Raw genomic sequence first — 21,788 nt, forward strand, 5'->3', positions numbered from 1 at the left:
AATGGTTACACATACCCGATACTGTAGACATGTAGTCCAGTGTAATACGCATCACAAGGGATCACACACACCCAGCATGAGTGACAAATGTAAACGGAAATGTCGGTGAGCGAGCGGCTGTAAGCGTGTTTGTCTACCAGTATGCCAGTAGTGCACTGGCAAATAAATGTGGAGTCTAAACATGTATAAGGTGCTGTGACCAGAGGTCAGCAGTGCTTAACACTGTGCAAACCCACACACAACTGCTCCCACCTGTTGGAATGTGCCTTACCAGTCCGTATCCAAAGGCGTCGGTCTGTTCGCAAACAAAGAACTGCCCTATTCATGTGTTGGTAGCAGTACCCTGCGCACATAGCTCATGTGAATTAACAATAGACCATGGCATATGTACAGACAATAGACCATACACACACACACACCATACAGCGCAGTCATCCAACAGTATAGCAATGTACTGGCAGATATGTCCGGACCACTGGTGTATGCATGCCTGGCCGTCCTGTGTTTCAGTGTGTGAGCATGCCCAGTATGACTGTTACGCATGTTGTCGACTGACATTGCCATCATACCATCATGTGTGTGAGCATGCCAAGTATGGTCAACTGTATCGCATGTGTCACATGTCCAGATAGTTAGTACTGTGTTGCTGACTCCTCCGTTCTACACAGACAGGTGTCATGCTGTGTCTGCAGGGTAGCTAATGTTCATGTGGCATTGACAGTTGCTACATGTCTGCATAGCATGGGGGGACATCCAACCACAACCACAGTCCTACACAGCACCGTGGGTGGCGCTCATGACTCTCACATTTGTAGGTTTGATGGGGGGGTGCAGCCAACAGTTGTACACATCTGCCGCTACTGTACTGGTATGCCGGGTACTCCATGTCAGTGTGTGGACCAACCTAAATTGCTGGTTGGAGGAATACCAGTGTACGTCAGTTCCCAGCTTTAAATACCAGCACAGTGGTATTGGACGTCCTAGCTTACACAACCTACATCAAACTGCCTGGCCTGATGTAGTCTGTGTGTGTCTTAGGGGGTTGGGGTCATTCACTGGGCATATCCATAGGCCATCGTATATCATTTGTCTGTATTGGTCCACATCTGTCCAGCTGCATGGAACGTGTGTGGGCTGTACGGATACACATGATGGTCAGCCCATAATCTGCAGTGGGTTAGGACACCCTGTGTACTACAGGCTACCATTGCGACCCCCGTATGTGCTACAGAGGTCATGGTGCCACTATGGATGTGTACTGTCTGCTGCCCTAACATTTGGCCACCACAGTCACTTGCATGCTCACATACATACCATAGCAATGGGTAAATACACATTCTAATACACCTGACACTTGTTAGGTCAATAGACATACCCTGGGTGTGTTCTGGACTTGAGGACGGTGCTGGAGGGCTGCCTATGTCGGATGCAAACAGTGCACCTCCTATACATGGCCGAGCACAGGTAGTGTCATGTTTGGCATCCATTGTACTGTGTGTGGGTCAGAGAAGGGAAATCCGTGGGTACCTACTGTGTCAGTGCATATGCCTTGCGTTGCCTTTTTGCCAAGGGCAGGTCATACTGTGCATGGGCTTTCGCCGACTGTGCCCTGCTCAGGTAGTTCCTTCACCAAGTCACACTGTGCCTGTACAGGCCTTGGCAGTGGTGTTGGGCTGTGTGGCCCTGCCCCATGCTGTTCCTGCTGCAACTGTTACTGCAGGATAAGATTGTGTAGCATAGCAAATACCATAAAAACTTGTATGCATGTTGCTTGTGAATACCGCAGAGCTCCAACGGATGTGTCTGGATACCAGAACTGTGAACTGAGCATCCCAAACACATGCACAAGTATATGCCTTGCCTGTGCATCCGTCTCAGTATGGTCTGAGTGTTCATGCGTTTGTGCATTGCTGATGGGTGTCATCAGCCACGACACCAGTGTTTATCCAGCATCCCCACTAGGAGACTATTGGGGATGTCCATATTGGCATTGGTGTGCTACAGCTGTGTCAGAAGGCATATATCAGAATCATCATAGCTTCCAGGGCAGACAGCACACACATGCAATCGCATGCCCTGGCCATCGCATATGGCCTAGCTGTTGGAGGGTATGCCCGTGCAGTGACTGTAGGCCCTACCCCACTCACCAGGTGGTGCTACGATGGGTATGTGTGTGCAGGCTATAGCACCCAGTACCCCAGGGTAGTAATCCATGTGGTTGAACAGATGCATATTGCTGGCCTACTAATCACGTGTGTTGAGGACATGTACGTGCTCACTAGCATGTGTTGACATGGTGTCTGTGAACTGGTGCAATACTCTGGATGCAGATGCCTGTGAGATATCCATGATATCCCCAGTTGTGCTGTATGAGGTACCTATGGTTAGTACACCTAGGCCAACACATACCGTGGTATCCACTGTGATGTGTTTCCCTTGACCTGTTTGATGTGTCAGGTGTGGCAGGCACAGATCAACAAGCTGCTGTAGGAGGTCTCTGTCCACCCCATAGTGCTCCACCATCGCCAGCCTATGTAGCCCGTGGTAAGTCACCCTAGGTCTATAAAGTCTTATGTCACCCCAGTAAGGGTTGCTCAGCAGCATACACATCGTCACTGCCCCAGCCTCCTGCACATGTTGGTATATGTTGCCTGCTGCAGCCCATCTCATTTGGTTGGACTGTGTCATGAAATATCCCCTCAGGTATACACCAGTGGTGTAGAGTGTGGACGAAACCTGTGTGTACGCTGCTTGCTCGCATTACCGTACTGTTCATGTGCGGGCTGACCATGTCATCTGCTGATTGTGCTGATCAACACCTGTTTGTGCAGCCTGTACACCTGGACTACCCCACCACTGCTGTCATCCCTCCCAATGTCACCAGGCAGGTATAGACACACCCCTAGCTTAGGTGTGCTAAGGCAGGAGTACTCCCGAGGCACAGTTCTGCAATGTATTTACAGTATGCCTGACCCCCCCTCCCATGCTGTCAACTATATTCGAGACCCGCACCCGGCTGACTACACACATACACACCAGGAACCAGCATCACACCCTGGTGATAAATGGGATACACTATTGTCAACCTCATCTGCATAGTATAGTCTTCTAATGAACAGTTATATGACCCATACCGAACCTCCAAATTAATAACCACTGCTCAGTGTTGCTCAGATCCATACACATCTGGCAACAGGTGCCTTACTATCACCATATTCAATGTCCCATGGTCTTCCCAGCAACAAAATAACCGGTGTCTACACGACTACAACCCGTGACCCTGCACACTACAGACGATGTGCATTACCACCACGAAATGGCAGATATACATAGATCCCAGGTTATCACATACAGATCATCCGGCACAAATATGCAATAGTGCTGATGTCCCCAGACATATATGTTCACATCTATGTCCACCTCTATATCTACATATATATTATTTGAGTACATATATACATGGACATATACATATATATATATATATATATATATATATATATATATATATATATATATATATATAAACATACACACATATACATGTACACACATATGTAGATATGGCATTTATATCACAACAGCAGACCACATGACAGCAATGCATTAGACAGGAATGAAAAGGAAACTACATGTGCCACCTGCATCATGTAGTATTGTTACTATCAAGGCACGTGCATTTTGTTGCGTCACACGGGTCAGACCGTGTCAAGGGTAAGAGTAGGGCTGCTGACAATTACTCACCAGACCTATTGGCGAATGTATGTATTGACAACCCAGTGTCTTGGCAAAATATGCAGGCTGTGGACACTATATAGATCAGCAGCAAAACACACCCCGCAGCTAGCCACCCACAGATACCAACACATACGGTATAACAGCCAAACACACACACCTGCCATGCCTTGGAATCAAGTACCTACCTGTCTAGACTATCACACTATAGCATTATGCAGTAACAGAATGTGCTACCAAGTTCCAACATCACCGCACTGCCACAGGCATTCATCTAGGTGGATGACATCATCCGCAAAGGCAAAGACACCGATAGGGAATGTATGGAGAGTGAACCGTCTAAAAGCATTACTCTGTCCCAAGGCAGCTGGAAACACACACACACACTTGGCAGGGATGGGAGTTGAACATACACCTAACTACCTTATCACACTACAGCATTACGCAGTTACAGAACGTGCTAGTGAGATTACTGGAACACAGCACTCCGAAGCATACTTCTAGGTGGATGACATCATCTGCAAAGGCAAACACACCAATAGGGAATGTATGGGGAGTGAGCCATCTAAAAGCATTACTCCGTCCCCAGGCAGCTGGAAACACACACACTTGGCAGGGCTGGGAGTCGATCATACACCTCACTACCTTATCACACTACAGCAGTATGCAGTTACAGAATGCTCTACTGAGATTACTGGAACACAGCAGTCCCAGAGGCATACTTCTAAGTGGATGACATCATCCGCAAAGGCAAAGATGCCAATAGGGAATGTATAGAGAGTGAGCAGTCTAAAAGCATATTACTGTTCCAAGGTAGACGTAGACAAACACACGGTAGTGGTGTGAGCGGGACAACTGCCTATCTACAGAGCACTATTACAACACTACATAGATATGAGACGCACCACAGACAGTACACCCTTCATGACAGTCAACCAGTGTGTTCAATTTAGGAATCCATCCTGACGTGGGGTATGGACATCTGTTGCCTGGATGACCACCATCACCATACAGAATGTCAATGGCCATGCCCATACACAGAGGCACATCACCGACACAAGGTGTCACTGGGTATGGTCACACACTTAGTATCACACATCCGTTTGGAATGTACTGTCTGTCCATCTATTCAACGGCATACTGGGCATGCTCACACACTTAGTAGATGTGAAGAGCTGTCTTGCATGCACATGGATTCTAAACACGGAAGGGCACAGTTTGGAATGTACTGTGTGTCCATCTACACAACGGTGTACTGGGCATGCTCACACATTAGATGCAAAGGGCTGTCTTGCATGCACACAGATTCTAAACACGGAAGGGCACAGTTTGGAATGTGCTGTGTGTCCATCTACACAACGGCGTACTGGGCATGCTCACATACTTAGTAGTAGCGAAGGGCTGTCTTGCATGCACACAGATTTTAAACACGGAAGGGCACAGTTTGGAATGTACTGTGTGCCCATCTACACAACGGCATACTGGGCATGCTCACACACTTAGTAGTAGCGAAGGGCTGTCTTGCATGCACATGGATTCTAAACATGGTAGGGCACAGTTTGGAATGTACTGTGTGTCCATCTACACAACGGCGTACTGGGGATGCTCACACACTTAGTAGTAGCAATGGGCTGTCTTGCATGCACACGGATTCTAAAGATGGAAGGGCACAGTATGGTGTTAGTGTCCCCATGTACATGAAGGCCACTCACATGTACTGACCAGTACACACTCAAGAGCCATCACAGATGTCTCAGGTGCAGATCACAGAGGTAAATGTCGTATTCTACTATGTAGCCCTCAGACATCACCATGTCCTTGGACCAGCAACACACATCCATACATTACCACAACACCATGTGACTCATGGCCAGTGGACTGTACATAAGTCTACATCAACTGTGCAGACTACACATGTACTGACAGGGTTCCATCATGTGTTATGCAATGCAATGATACCACTGTTCATAATCAGGTCGGCTCTACACATAACATGGGCCCTGGGACTTACACAGCTGTAACAGATGACCATCGCTGTACACCAAAGAACACACATGTTTGGATACGACATACATGTAATCGCAGTGGATATGTACATGGACCACACAGACAACACATATGTACATAGCATAGCTTTTGCTGTCCTCCGTGCAGACAAGTGGTCACAGCAATCACACGCATGCACATGGAAGGTAGGTCCATGGCTGTTGAATGCTAACAGTACATAAGGTAGCAATGTTGACTGAGGTAACATCCCTCTGTACTAGTTACCCATGACAACCATCATATCATACAACAGTCCATGTGTTATGTATATCACACATGTCCACCAATTACAATGCATACAAACATGGCTACATGACAGGCATGTAGGACCAACACACATGTACATGTAGTGGTGTGCATGCAGCTACCATGCATGTGCAGTAGCTGATGTATGTAATTCATCTGTGCCTAACTACAATATGCAGTTGCAATGCAGCCCCATCATTGACACCTGTATATGGTGAAATACTGACAGTACGGTAGGATGTACATCAGGTATGGATAGATATATGTACATAAAGTGGTGATCCACCTTTGCAGATGGATGTTTGCCGAAGACGGCTCACAGGTGTGTCACAAGCCATCCTGCCATTACATGTGCAAACAGTACGCTATGTTACTGTTATTTGACGGTGAAGACATACAACCTACACAGCAGTCAGGGTGTTACTGACTGTAAGTTACTTGACACCTGTAACACTTACATCCTCCCATGTGCATATAGCAGCACAATTGCTGAAGGTAGCATTGGTACACATAATGTGGCCAATACTGCTGCATGTCTGTCAGACGTATCATCATATAGCAGGTGTATCATTCACAGTACTGCCATGTGTGTTTGCTTGTGTGACCATATATGCCACATATGGTGGGGAATACATCCCAATTGTTACACACCCCTGTACACTGTTGTAGAGATCTGTACATACTGTAGTGTGGAAAGCATGATGTAGGCAGGGGTGGTGTGTGTATCACACACATGTCTGCTATCTGTATGTGAATGACATTTGTGGACTCCACAGTGTGTGTGTGTGTGTGTGTGTGTGTGTGTGTGTGTGTGTGTGTGTGTGTGTGTGTGTGTGTGTGTGTGTGTATGTATGTATGGCTGTCTGGGGCATGGAGTGAGGGTGTATGCTACCATACAGAACAGACAGGATCCGTAACTCCTCATGGTGATGCAGTCTACTACCCTGTTGATGCCATCGGTCTCAGCCTTACTGGCTACCTGTACATGTTTATTCTCTGTGTCACATCGTGTGGGTGCACAGTACTTTGAGGGTGATTACCACATAGGCAGGGGTCCTCACCTCAACACTATCGAGAGTGCGTTATAGTGTTGTTGACCCGTGAGTGTGGGCATGTTACTGTGTGTTTCAGTGTATGCCTGTGTGTGTTCTCATCCTGTAATGTGACAGGGTATTACTGCTACACAGTGAGGCCTCATGCTATCAAGTGGCCTCTAACGTTATCATCAGCCGGACCACTGTGTAAACCCCCCGCACCATGTCAACATACCTGTGATGTGACCTGGTATGGATGTCACTTCTCTAGCCACTGTAGCCTATTAAACAGCCCACATGCTTCTGGATCAGTAGATGTGTGAACATCTGTGGAATGGTAGCCTTTCTAACAGTGAGGTTGAGGCTACGTATAGCATGCTGGTATTGCCATACATGCCTGTGAGTACTCCACATTTACACATGTGAAACTGCAAACACTGCTACTTATTTGCACATGCAAGTAGACCTTAAGGGGGGAAGCAGGGCATCATTACCAACATGCTGTTACTGTTGTTACCAAGACACATACTGTGAACATACAACAATGCACTCCAACTGCAAACACTGTAAAGTAATGGCACATGCAATTGGACCTTAAGGAGGGAAGCAGGGCATAATTACCAACATGCTGTTACCATTGTTACCAAGACACATACTGTGAACATATAACAATGCATTATAAACCTTACTACATGGTATGTCTGGTGTGTGTCAACAGTACACAACTAATGTCATATACATTTATCTCACTATTCTGTTCACCCTGTGAATCAGACCATATGAGCATGTCCCTGCACCAATGGTGTGGATGACAGGGATGTGGCACAGGCATCATCATATGCACAGGGTGATAATGTTTGCCAGGGGCATAGGCTGCACCAGTGGATGACATTATGTGTGTGGGTAAGGTCTGGTGATCTGATTGGACATGTGTGGTTGATATGCATGTGGGTGTTGCAGTGCCCTATAGATTTTTCTGCTGTGTGCGTGTATGTGTGAACACAGTTCTGCCTTTTGTCAGGCCTACACAGGGGTATTATTGACAGCTCCAGATTGTACAGACCAAGATGTACAGCTCACTGTGTCTGGCCATGGCCACATGACCTGTGTCTGCCAGGGGTTGCACGGACACTACCAGGTGGAGGTACAGATTGGCTACTGTCTGATGACACTTGTCCACTGGAACCGTGTCCCCACTGGGAACATCCAGAGCCACGTCCCCGTGGCCTGCTGTGTCCTGGTGTGGACAGCGCAGCACCAGCTGCACTGCTACTGCTACCAGCACTATGGGAGCGGGCATGTGAGGTGGCTCATTCACGTTGACCTCCACTGGGTGGTGTAACTAGCCTACCTCCACGTGGCCTATGCCTCACTCCTACCAGATGTTCCAGCACAGACAGCTCATGCTCGCAGATTGCCATGCCACGGTCAAGGATTCCAGCCATGTCACCCAATCGCCTGTCCAGAACATCAGCAATCTGCTGTTGAGCATTTGCCAATGCCTGGATGTTGTCGTTTAGAGTATGGATAGCAGCACTCTGAAGCCTCTGCCCTTCACTGTTCTGCCATTCAGCACATGCCTGTGCCACCATTACAGTCTGGAACATGCGTCTGATGACACCAGCTGCTGCGCTCTGTCATGCAGGTGCATGTCTCCCAGAGGTCCCCCTACGAGCAGCACTGGCCACATGCCTGTGTGGCACACCTGCAGTCATTACAATGACACCATGGTGTGGAGACACACCTTCAGTAGCCAGCACACATTCCTGTTCCGAGCTAACACATGCTGACTGTCCTTCCTCTATGGCCACTGGTGATGGGGTATGTGTTGGCATGAGAACTGTGTGCGGGGAAGAGGGGGACATAGCTGGGATGGCAACCTGTGGCACATATTCAGCCCCTGACAACCCTGCCTGTACCTCATGCATATGTTCATCACTGCTAGTATCTGTGGGGACACTAACATCAGACGGACCGCAGGAGGGTAACGCACCTACATCACATGTGAATGCAAAGAAAGACTCTACATTACAATAGACACACAGACACACAAACACACCATGCATGTGATTTGACAGACGGCATGCAGCATGCATGTGATACAGCAGACGGCATGCAGCTCAGACATTACTAGTGGTAGTTAACATACCTCCCTGGGTTGCATACAACAGCAAGCAGGTGTCATATCAGTAGTCATGCAGATCACACAATCATGGTAGTAAGCATGCATCCCTGTGATACACCATGTGTACCAGCACAGGTTAACAGTACACATGGCTGAAGTGACCTTGACAAGTAATCTGCTGATGTGTGCATTGACATGCATACATGTCTGACACAATGGTGTCCTGACACATGTACAGCATTGTAATGGGTATCACATTGCAGTGTTTTATGTATGCCCTACAGATAGAATGCACTTTTAGCAAATGTACATGAGCATTGAAGGGTAGTGTGAGGTGTCTACATTGCTATGCAGTGTGAAGTACAGACACTGTGCCATTGCGTGGCATCATGAGGCATCTGTAGTGCTATACAGTGTGTAATACGCACACAGTGCATAGCCATAACTGCGTGCATGCACATTACATAACTGGATTGTGACCCACGTCGCTGAGGTATATACACACCAAACCATGCTGTGTAATGTGACAGGTCACTGGAAGACCTACGGATGACACCCCTGCACAACTACTACAAAGTCTTAGCTGCCTGGCAACCATGTCCACACGTGGCAGACTTGTCAATGCTAAAAAATTATTTATCAAACTGCAGAGCTTATAAAACAACGCACGAATCATTAAAAACGCTAAGATTTAATAAGAAGCTTTCGGGCTATCCACCCTTCATCAGCATATAAAAACAGTGAATTTTTCAGGTTTTTAATAGAGGTTCACTTAAAATCACATGATTCAGCCAGCCTACCAATTCCTGTTCATTTTTTAACAATTAAAATTAGTAATGACTAATCTCAACTTGCATCATATATAAATACTATAAGATGTCAAGGCATGAGAAAATACAAAACCATATACATGAATAATAGACCTATACATAAAACATAGAACAGATATAAAATTTCCATCAAATATTATCTCTCTGTCTTTTTACCAATATTGGCTTTAAACTAACAGTACTATTTAGACCTGGTGGTGAGTCTGCCTGCAACCTAACAATCCATTCATATTCTCTCAGTTCAAGTTCATTATTTACATCACCCCCTCTTGGATTCATACTTACTACATTTATACCCCTAAATTTAAATGTATGTGCACTAAAATCCATAATATGTTTAAAAAGACCATTATTTGGTACCTTCCTTTTTATTTCTGACTTATGTTCAATTATACGGTCTTTTAATTTTCTCATAGTTTTTCCTGTATAAAATGCCGTGCACATTGTGCATGTTGCTAAATATACTAGCTTTGTCGTGTTACAATTTACTGAACAGTTAAAGGTAAACCTTTCTTTTGTTACTGGATGCTGAAAGTCTTCACCTTTATCAAAAATATCCTTGCAACAGGTACAATTAAAGCATTTATATGTTCCCTTTTTACAATGAGACATTATATCCTTGTTCTTAAAATCTTTATAGCACAGCATTTGTTTTAAGGTCTCCTCATTTCTAAAAGCAAATTTTGGTTTTGGACCTATCAAATCATTTAATTCCGGCATTGCTAATAAAATTATCCAGTTTTTTTCTATAATATCACATACTTCTTTTGTGTTACCATTAAATGTAGTCACATATCTTACTATATTCCTATCATTATTTTCATGTGTATCTTGTGCTACTAACATTGGATTCCAACCAAAAATAGGCTTATATTTGTCTTTCCTGCCTGAAAGGACTTCATTATATATAGTATTTATATTGTGTTTAGGGTAACCATTCCTAATAAATTAATCCTTCATCAAGTTAGCTTGATCTATAAAGTTATTTTCCTCAGTATTCAGTTTACTAACACTTACTAATTGTGATTTAAGAATACCTTTGAACGTATGCGGAGCATGCATGCTGTTTCTTTTTAAGTACCTATTCGCATGCACCTCTTTCCTATAGATCATGGTTTCTATTTTATCTTGTTTCTTATATATGTTCACATCTAAAAATACTATGTTTTCAGGTGAGAAAAACATTTTAAACTTCAAAAAACTTGTGGTTATGTTTAGGTATGTAACATAACTTCTCAATTCTATATCAGTGCCATTCCAGATGAAAAAACAGTCATCCACAAACCTACAATATGACTTTACTTTGCTGTTGAGCTCATTATAATCACTAAATATATATTCCTTTTCCCATTGATAGAGCACTAAGTTCGCAAATGTGTTTGCTACTGGTGTGCCCATGGCTAAACCAGTAATTTGCAGGTACGGAATGCTATAAAAAAATGAACGCATTTTTTGTCAGAACCATTTCTAAAAGCATACAAATATTCTCTATTTCTCTCGATTGTAAATCTGTTTCTGTGCATAGAAAACTTCTTATCGCTTCCACACCATAATCTATCAGAATAACTGTAAATAAAGAAGTTATATCCAGTGTTACGAGCAAGAAATTGTAATTATTTCCTTGCTCGTACCATTTAGAAAGCTTTTCCAAAAAATGTGCTGTATCTTTCATAATACTAGTACATTTTGGTAAATATCTGGATAGTTTTTTCTGCAAATACTTAGATATAGGTTCCGTTATCCATCCTTTGCCTGAGACTGTAGGCCTCAAAGGTGGATGTTCTAAGGATTTATGGATCTTGGGAATCCCATATATTTGTTCATAGGTTCATAGGTTCATACTAGGCTATCTGCCCTAGGGCATTTATAAGCCTAGCCAGAGTGTGTATGGCTTTCGCCACCCATATTAAATTAATTTTGCTATGCCCTTTTTCAAGGTTAGTATACTGTGCCTCTGTCTAACAGTGACACAGAAGTGATACCCGGGGTAAACCTATGATCTCCCATCCACTCATCAAGATTCCTCTTGAAGAGAGTCAATGAGGGACTCTGCCTAACCTGGACTGGGATTTTATTCCAGAGTGAAGGGAGCCTCTGGGTTATGAATCTGTCCCTCCAGCATGTCCTATTTATTCAGTGCTGAGGTTCAAGTCCCTCGAGTGCGTAGCTCGATGGGATTTGGATTTTCTGAGGTGCAGCATGTCCATTAATTCCGGGTTGGACATGGCTTTATACGTCAGGCACAGATCGCCTCTGAGCAGGCGGTATGCCACTGAGTAGAGCTGGAGTTTCTTTAACCGGGCAGCATACGGCATCTGTTTGAGCCCCTTAATCCTCTTGGTGAGGTACTTTTGGGGTCTTTCCAGTTGCTGCAGGTGTCTGGTAAGGTACATCCCAAAAGGGGCATTGTACTCAATTATGGGCCTGATGAGGGATGAGTAAAGAGGCACGATGACCTCCTGATCTAGATGTGAATCCCTTCATGATTAGGTGGGCTATATAAAATATTTTTCTAACCACTTTGGCCACGTGGTTGTCAAATGAGAGATTGCTATCAACTTGGGTCCCCAGGTCCCTAATGACTTCTTCTGTACTTAATGGATTACCACCTATGTGGTAATTTGTGGGCACTTTGTTTTTGCCAAAGGGGATGACTATAGACTTTTTGGCATTTAGCTTGAGGCCATGGCTCTGGCACCAGTTGTCTGTTTCTATGAGGCCCTTTTGGAGGATGTTTGTGTCAGCTGGAAAGTCAATTATGGCGCCCAGTTTGCAGTCATCTGCGAACTTGGTCAGCCACAGTCCTTCCATGTTGGCCTGTACCTCCGAGAAATATATACCGAACAAGAGAGGTCCCAGGACTGAGCCTTGTGGGATGCCACTTGTAACTGGTTTGGAGTCTGACATGGCTCCAGCTATTCTAACCATGTGGGTTCTGTCCTTGAGCCAGTTTGCAACCCATCTAGTGACATAGGGGTTTATATTTAAGCTGGTGAGATTATCTATAATGCCCGAGTGGGGTTTTGTATCAAAGGCTTTTGCGAGGTCCAGGTAGGCTGTGTGGACCACCTTCCCCTTGTCAATGGCCTTGGTGACTGTTTCAAAGAAATCGACCAGGTTCAAGAGGCAGGATCTGCCCTTAACAAAGCTGAACTGGGTAGGATCCAGTGTCTGCAGGTCCCCAATATCTTTATTTATAAGGTCCATGATGATCCTTTCCATAGCTTTGCAGACCAAGCTAGTGAGACTTATGGGGCGATAGTTTCCAGGATCCGTTGAGGCACCACCTTTGTGGAGAGGGACCACTGTTGCTGTACGCCACTCTTTGGGTACATATCCTGTAGTAAGGCTGAGATTGAACAGTAGTTTTAGGTTTGAGTTTAGCTCTTCTTGGAGTTCATGTAGGACGCAGCCCGGGACACCGTCTGGTTCCATTGATGCTGTGTTTCTTGCTTTGGAGAGGGCAGCTCTTACCTGAGCATCTAAGATGTCAGGGGGGGCAGCACTCTGCTGGGATAGATATTAGCCCTTTTGGTGGGGAGGGGGGGGGAGAAGTTTGCGCTGAACCTGTCAGCTAGGATGTTGGCAATGTCTGTTTGTTCGGTGTATTTTTTGTCATTTTGGACTAATTCTGAGCATATCTGGGAATTCCCACCCAGGTTCCTAACATAACTAAAGAAAGCCTTGTGATTACCCTTAGTGTCCTGTGCAATTTTTCTCTCGAAGCTGGCCTTAGACGATTTTATGAGTGCCCATAGTTTTTTGCTAATACTGATCAGAGATGCCTTCCCTTTTTGGGATTTTGCTCTATCATGTAGTAGCTTCCTCCTTCTATTGTATAGTTTGTTTATGGCTAGGGTCCACCAGACAGGACATCTGCCTTTGGAGGATTGGGTCTTGGTTTTATTTGGGATTGCATGATCCATGCATTCCTGAAGGTGTTCATAGAATGCGTTTATAAAGGATTTTGTGGTCTGGGCATTATTATCCACAGGCCGGGGCTTTGAAGGATTCCACCTTGGTTTTGAGGAGTGTGAAATTTGCTTTAGAAGTTTTTTCACTGTGGTTTTCTGGGCATGGGGTGGGGTCGGGATGTGAATATCCAGTGAGATTAGTTTATGGTCTGATCTTACCAGTGAAGGATACACTTCTGGTCTGGAGCATAGAGTACCCATGTTGGTGATGATCAGGTCCAGTATGTTTTCCCCTCTTGTGGGAGTGGTAACAAGTTGTTCCATAGCATTTGAGTTTATAAATTCTAGGAACCTTTGGGCTAGGGTGTTGGAGCTAGAGTAATCCTCACAGTCTATGGTTGGGTAGTTGAAGTCACCCAATATAATGGTGTTTGGAGAGACCTTCATATTTTCCAGTGTTCTCAGGAAGGCCGAGTGGGGTTCCTGGGTTTGGGAGGGTGGTCTGTAGCAGGCTATAAACTGGAAGGCAGTTTTACCCACTGTTAGTTGCACATGGATAGTCTCTGATGCTTCGTGCTGTGCCACCAACCTGGAGGTGTGGGTATCTTTGACGAATATTGATACTCCCCCTCCTTTTGTGGTTCGGTCCAAGTTTTGGTGGTGTCTTAGGACAAGGTACTGTGAAATAGTTGAACAAATCAATTGTTATATCTTGATTTAATTGCATATCATAGATGACCATATTCACTTCTGATAGTTTTTTATTTCTACGAATCTTATTTGTTTAAATGTCACTCGATCTGTCAGAAAATTTTTAAACTTATTCATATAATCTATCTTATTCATTATCACTGTTGCCCCACCTTTGTCCGCTTGTTTAATGATTATATTATCATTCCCTTTCAGATACTTAAGGGCTTTGTATTCTTTATAGGATAGGTTAAAACTTTCCTTTGTATGTCATTTTACATATAATGACCTAAGTTCCTCCTCAACTATGCTTAGAAATGTTGATACTACTGGACAGAGCTGTGGTATAAAGGTGCTCAATTTTTTACAACTATGATTATCAGTTTAAAGCCAATATTGGTAAAAAGACAGAGAGATACTATTTGATGGAAATTTTATATCTGTTCTATGTTTTATGCATAGGTCTATTATTCATGTATATGGTTTTGTATTTTCTCATGCCTTGACATCTTATAGTATTTATATACAATGCAAGTTGAGATTAGTCATTACTAATTTTAATTGTTAAAAAATGAACAGGAATTGGTATCCTGGCTGAATCATGTGATTTTAAATGAACCTCTATTTAAAACCTGAAAAATGCACTGTTTTTATATGCTGATGAAGGGTGAATAGCCCGAAAGATTCTTATTCAATCTTAGCATTTTTAGTGATTCATGTGTTGTTTTATAAGACTTGTCAATACACCATGTCCCACATGACATTAATGTACCACACACACGAGGTGCAAGGCTGACAGTGATGTCCTACAGCAGCAAGGGAAATGTAAGGTATCTGTGGCCTGATGTGGTGTTAATGTCTGTGGAAGCTGTAAAGGTGACTACTGTTATGCTATGACACAGTCGTGATGTTCAACACATCTTATATGGTCGAATTAAGTGACACCTCCACTAGCTGTGCACAGGCGTTTAGGATGTCCAGTGTTCCACATCAACTATATAATCAGTCAACTAAGGCTATAGTTGGACCATGTGTGGACAATGTGCAACAGGGTGTATACACATCACAACTACTGTGTGGCTACATGTCTCTGGCCATCCTCCATGGGCCATGTGTGAACATGTGTTGGCCAAATGTTTGTGATGGCCATCTATCTCACATGTCTGTGTTGTCCCATATGACATACACCCATAGATGTCAGATATGTCACTGTCCACAGGGCTATGCAGACAACAGGTTGTATGTTTCGTATGTGGGGTATGTACTATGGGATAGTGAGACAATATTGCAGCCGGAACACTACATGTCTGGGACATGTCAGATGGCACATCACAATGTGTGCACCCATTGCAGGGGCATATTACACAATGGTGACTCCTGTGGGCTGCCCATATCCCAGCTCACTGTGTGGTACTGTTTGTGTACCACACATGTGTTGTTTCAATGTATAGTACATATGTCTACATTGAACACCTCCACAGTTTAATTCACAGCTGTCCACACATCTAGCAATGACAGGTACTATGGTTTCATGTTGGTGCTTCATTTAGTTTGTATATATTGCACATGGGAAGCCAGTGTGAATGATGACAGATGCCACCTGTATATCGTGACTGGACCTTACATTATGTGTACATGTGTTAACTGGCCACATGGCGTATAGATATATGCATTAACATGCCTGATACTGATAACTGTCTCACCTGCAATGGACTGATGTGTGTGCGGCATGCCAGAGGTACCTGTATAGGGGTGACACAGCAATTTGAACATTATCCATGACTGTATGACAGCCACAGGGTGCACTGTGCATGTTAACACATTTGCCTGTACAATAACATATACCCCGGGATTCATGAAGCTTGCACCAGGCGCAGGCATAGCGTAGGCGGTATAATGCCAAATATGGCTGTCGAGCGATTCAGGTACGATCCAATTCCACGTGCACTACCGGCGTACGCCAGAACTGCGCAGCCCTCAGCTTAGGTATGCTAATCAACCCATGTGCAGTGTCGCACCATGAAAATGAAGGCATATAGTGATTCATGAAGTGGTGCAGGCGTAGCGTAAGCCCACGGAAATGTAAACCAAAAAAACACGGTTTCATTTTCCCAAACAGAACATCAGAGCTATGGAAGCGATCCAGACCCATGTATCACAAAGTTAACATATGTCAATGGCGAAATACACAGCCAATGGCATAAGAAAAGATGCACAACACCTAAAAAACAACATTTAATGTCATGTCCACAGTAACGCACAGCACAACCGCAGGGCATGTGTGCGGAAACTATATAAAAATGTCATAAAATCGCAACGTAATAGAAATCAGGTTTACACCATAATACACAATGGTAGGCATGGAACACCACAACCAAGGTGCAAGGGTTGCTAAGGGCCTGCGATAGTGTCCGGCGAGGTAACTATGAATTAGTAGTCAATGCCATGCAAATGAGGCAGATAATACTGAATCGCAAATGTCCCGCCGGATGAGGGTTGAACCATACGGTGCAGCGGTATAACACCGAGGAGTGGCTCAGAGGAGATACATGACATCAGCAGAGGGGTGTGCCACCATAGCAGTAAGCACATTGGAGCAATGCAAATCTGGCCTGTCCATTGCTAAGCAAAGCTGCAGGACAGGGGTGGGAAGGAAGGTATAGAATCGTTTAGCTGAGAGCACACATGGTGCCCAAAAGCGCATGTGTACGGGGATGAAAATGTGCCTGAAACCCTGTAATCGGACGCACGCGCCGCGTACAATAGCACAAACAGGAAGGTCAGGGGAAGAAAAGAAGGAAATGCTGAAGTAGGGTAATTGGAGTACTAATGAGCAATCAACACCAATCAACTCACGATGGCCAATCAACGGCAGCTGACAAGTCTGCTTGCAGAAACCTGCAAAACAGGATAGGGGAGGCATTGGAATGCAAAGAAAGGAGGGGAGGCATTGGATTGCAAAGATAGGAGACCTGACACAGCAGAGCAAAGAAAACCAACAGTAGACTGGCAGTAGCACACATAACGCAAGATACGCCAGGTCCAGGAAAGTACAAATATAAGTAGGCTGCTGGATGCATGCCAAAAAATGGTAGGTGCAACGTGCAGAAATGTAAAGGGAAGGTCAAGAGGTAATCCACGGCAGCCAAATGTAATTCAACACCAAAGGCACCACAATAGTAGTTCCGGTAGTAAAACACATAAGATACCCTGTAGCTACGATCGTACATACACACCCTATGACATCATCGGTGTTCACAGCACAATAGTATAAAGTGTGAAAGCACCCTACACACACCTGTGTATTCCCAAACACTGCACCATAGGTGTAAACACACGGGGAACTTTTAAAATGTACATGTTGGGAGCTGCCATAGCTGTGATTCATCAGCATGTGTTAGAGACTGACGGTGTTGTGGAGGATGATGCTGACAACCACCGAAGGCCTCGGAGGAGAAGGAGAGTGTTCAGACCAAGGGTAACTTACAAGGGGCTACATGACATGGAGATAGTAGAGCGTTACAGGGTGGACAGGGACATCTTACAGCAAATAGTGGAGCTGTGCCGGCCACACCTGAGAACCAGAAACAACAGAGGAGAACCCATCCCAGTGGACATGAAGGTATGTGTAAGCCTGCGAATACTGGCCACAGGTACCTTTCAAAGGCCAACTGGAGATATAATGGGGATCTCACAGGCATCAGCATCCAGGGTACTACACCAGTTCCTGGATGCCATGTTACCACATGCCAATGAGCAGATATACTTCCCCCGAACTCAGGAGGAGTTGGCCAGCAATATGCGCCACTTCCACCATGTGGCACACTACCCAGAGGTACTGGGTGCGATAGACTGCATGCACATACAAATCAAGTCACCACCCGGTGAGCATGGTAGGTGCTACATAAACTGCAAGGGATTCCACTCCATCAACTGCCAGGTCGTGTGCAATGCCCAGGGCATTATCATGGATGTGTGTGCTGGCAGCCCTGGAAGCTACCATGACTCCCATATCTGGCATGCCTCACAGCTGTATCAGGTATTTGTCAGGGGGGACATCCCACATGGCCATCTTGTGGGGGATGCTGGCTATGCACTGGAACCGTGGATGATGACTCCCATCAGAAATGCACACACACCCATGCAAGAACGCCATAATGAGGCACATGCACAAACCAGAATCATCATAGAGCATGTGTTCGGGATGCTGAAATCACGGTTCCGGTGCTTGGATACATCTGGTGGAGCCTTGCGGTACTCTCCAGGCACGTGTGCCCACATGATCATAGTATGTGCCATGCTACATAATATGATCCTGCGGAAGCAGCTGCAGCAGGGACAAAATGGTGAAGGCCCTCATAGCCCACTGCAATTGCCAAGGCCATTACAGGCACAGAGGGATTCAGATCATGAACACACTGTGCCAGGCCCAGTAGGCAGACGGAGGCGTGCTCAATATGCCTACACCTTGGCAAAGAGGTAACGTATAGCACATACTCTGACAGTGTAGGCCCCTATGGACTGACACCTCTCCACCTGCACACACAGTAAAATGGATGGCACACAAACATGACCACCTGTAAATTGTAATGTATAGGTGGCCCAATGTGTGACTCCTACATAGGCAGCCCTCAAACATTGTACACACAACAGCTAGTGGAACATGGAATTTCAACACCTGAACAGTACATGAGCCTATCAGCATATGGTGGTGCTGTGTGCCTGTCACGTTCCCCACCAGATACGTGTTGGCCTGTAAACACTGCTGTGTGTCCCGCAAGTGTCCAACAATGACCATATGAAAAGGTGGCAACCCATGGCAAACAGGTTCTTTTACCAACACAACCACAATGACTGCAAATATCTGGGACAGAAATACAAGGGATAGCTGTCACTTACACATATCCCTTGATATATCGCTGCAATTCCGGAGGTATATAAGTATCAACCTCACCTGCAGACAATATAGAAACCAATTAACAATGACCCAATATACAATCCCGTAACATAAGTCTACTAACTGTTAGCTCTCTAATTAGGGACGGAGCCCACACACATATATATGGAATATGTAGAAATGCAAGCCCCACAAACCTGTATATGCTATGTACACCCACCGATATCCCCCACACTAGAAACTAAAGCAATACAGACTGTAATAGCAGCACAAACATCCAGTCAGTCAATTACATCTGCAGAACCCTCAACATACCGTGTGAGAGACACAATTAAAGTCGTCATGCAAAATTGCAGGCGTTGTATAATGGAACAAACAGCGATGTTACAGGTTTTGTTTGCAATAGTCCGTTATCAGACGTTGGGATGACAGGTACACCCACATGTTGAACCACATACTCTAGCTGTCACACACAATCCACGGGGGACATGAATCCAAAGTATACTTGTCTCCATGCATAGCAGTTGCAATTACACATAACAAACAAAACACAATACAGGCCGTCTCCCCGAAGGTAGGGCAAATAGGCAACGCCCAAGTGGAGAATTCAATTATACCCCACTGTTGCCGTGTAATTGGCGAATGTAGTAGCTGCACAGCTGATATGCAAGTAATTAGTCACTCAGGAACACCAATTGGCGGGATGAAACCACGTTACAGGTATCGACGTATATAAGGATGACTTGCCAGACATTCAAACCGTATGCTCATACCGAATACCAGTTGAAACACTGTGAGAGAGATAGAGTCAAAACTCCATAACGATATCAAGGTATGTAGAACACCTGATATGTAAGGTTATGTATAGCATGATCTGTAGTAATTAGTTTTTCTGTATGTATAGCCTGGTTTGCATTAATTAAACGTGTCCGCAATGCATAAAGTGGGAAAAGGTATTTATGTAGTGATGTCTTGCTGAGCATACTAACGCTTGTAGAAACTGTGCATCCAACAGTGGGCCACAAGGTACACATCACAGACACCACAAGGGATGCTACATGAGGGCTTTAAACAGAACAATGTCATACAACCCGCCGTCAGTGGTAGGGTATGTCCAACAAGTACGTGCCATAGCAGGGGATAGTATATGTTGATATACTGTCACAGCATGTGTATGGGCATATAACGTCAATGACATATCTAAGGTGGTCCTGCTGTGCAAGTATGCTTTGCATTATGGGATACTATGTGAAATATGTGTAATGTATAGTATTGTAGGTAGATATGACAGATATTCTACACAGCATAACAGGCATATCATGCATACCAAAGGTATCGTCTATTGGCATGTACAATAACAGGATACATATGACTTGTAGGCATGGGACATTGTAACAGCATGATAGCTAATCTAAATGGAAGGGCTACCAAGTAACCATGCACAAAGGACATGTAATAGCTTCACAGGAGCATAGCGGGGTACTATGCAGTCTGGCAAGTCCATGTGTAAGCACAACTACAGTGTTCACACCAGTGGCACCTCTCTAGGGTAGTGTTCTGTGAACAGCAGAGCCATATGTCACCTGTGCCTCTGCACAGTACAGCCACTGCAGTGATCCCAGGCCTACATGTGTCTCCCAACCACCAAGGGAGGTATCACATGAACAGTGCTACATAGTGTCCCTGCGTGATGTACATAGGACTCATGTTCCAAAGCATGGTGAGTGTCTGGTTTGGGAATGTAACCCTCAAGCACATCCCACTCATTGTGGCGTGTGTGCACATATCCATGAGCATGTTGCTCACAGTGGCTTTTGCTTATGTCGCGTATGAGGAGTATATCCATTAATAATGTTCTTAGGACATGGGCCCTGTCTGATCAGCAGAGGTCACCCCTGAGTATGTAGTATGCAAATGTGTACAGATGTGGTGTCCGTGGTGCAGCCATACTTAAACTGTCGGAGCTCAGTAGCGTCATGGCGTGTTAATGTTGTGGTATGTAAAGCTGTAGCTGTTGTGTAAGGTACACCCTAAATGGGGTGGTGTACCCTTGAATGTGTGTAGAAGTCTTGAGTTCAGAGGTACAATGGGTGCCTATATACCAGCTACACACCCAGTACAGATAAGTGTGGCAACGTGAAGGATATCCACGCCACAGTGGCAATACGGTAACCACAGGAGTGGGTGTGACATATGTGTGTACTGCAAACATGTACAATGTGATATGTATGTGGGGACTACCACCCATGTGATAGTCAGTAGGTGAATGGT

Source organism: Protopterus annectens, chromosome 2.part0, assembly GCF_019279795.1.
Source record: "Protopterus annectens isolate FY-2018-M chromosome 2.part0, PAN1.0, whole genome shotgun sequence".
NCBI lineage: Eukaryota > Metazoa > Chordata > Ceratodontiformes > Protopteridae > Protopterus > Protopterus annectens.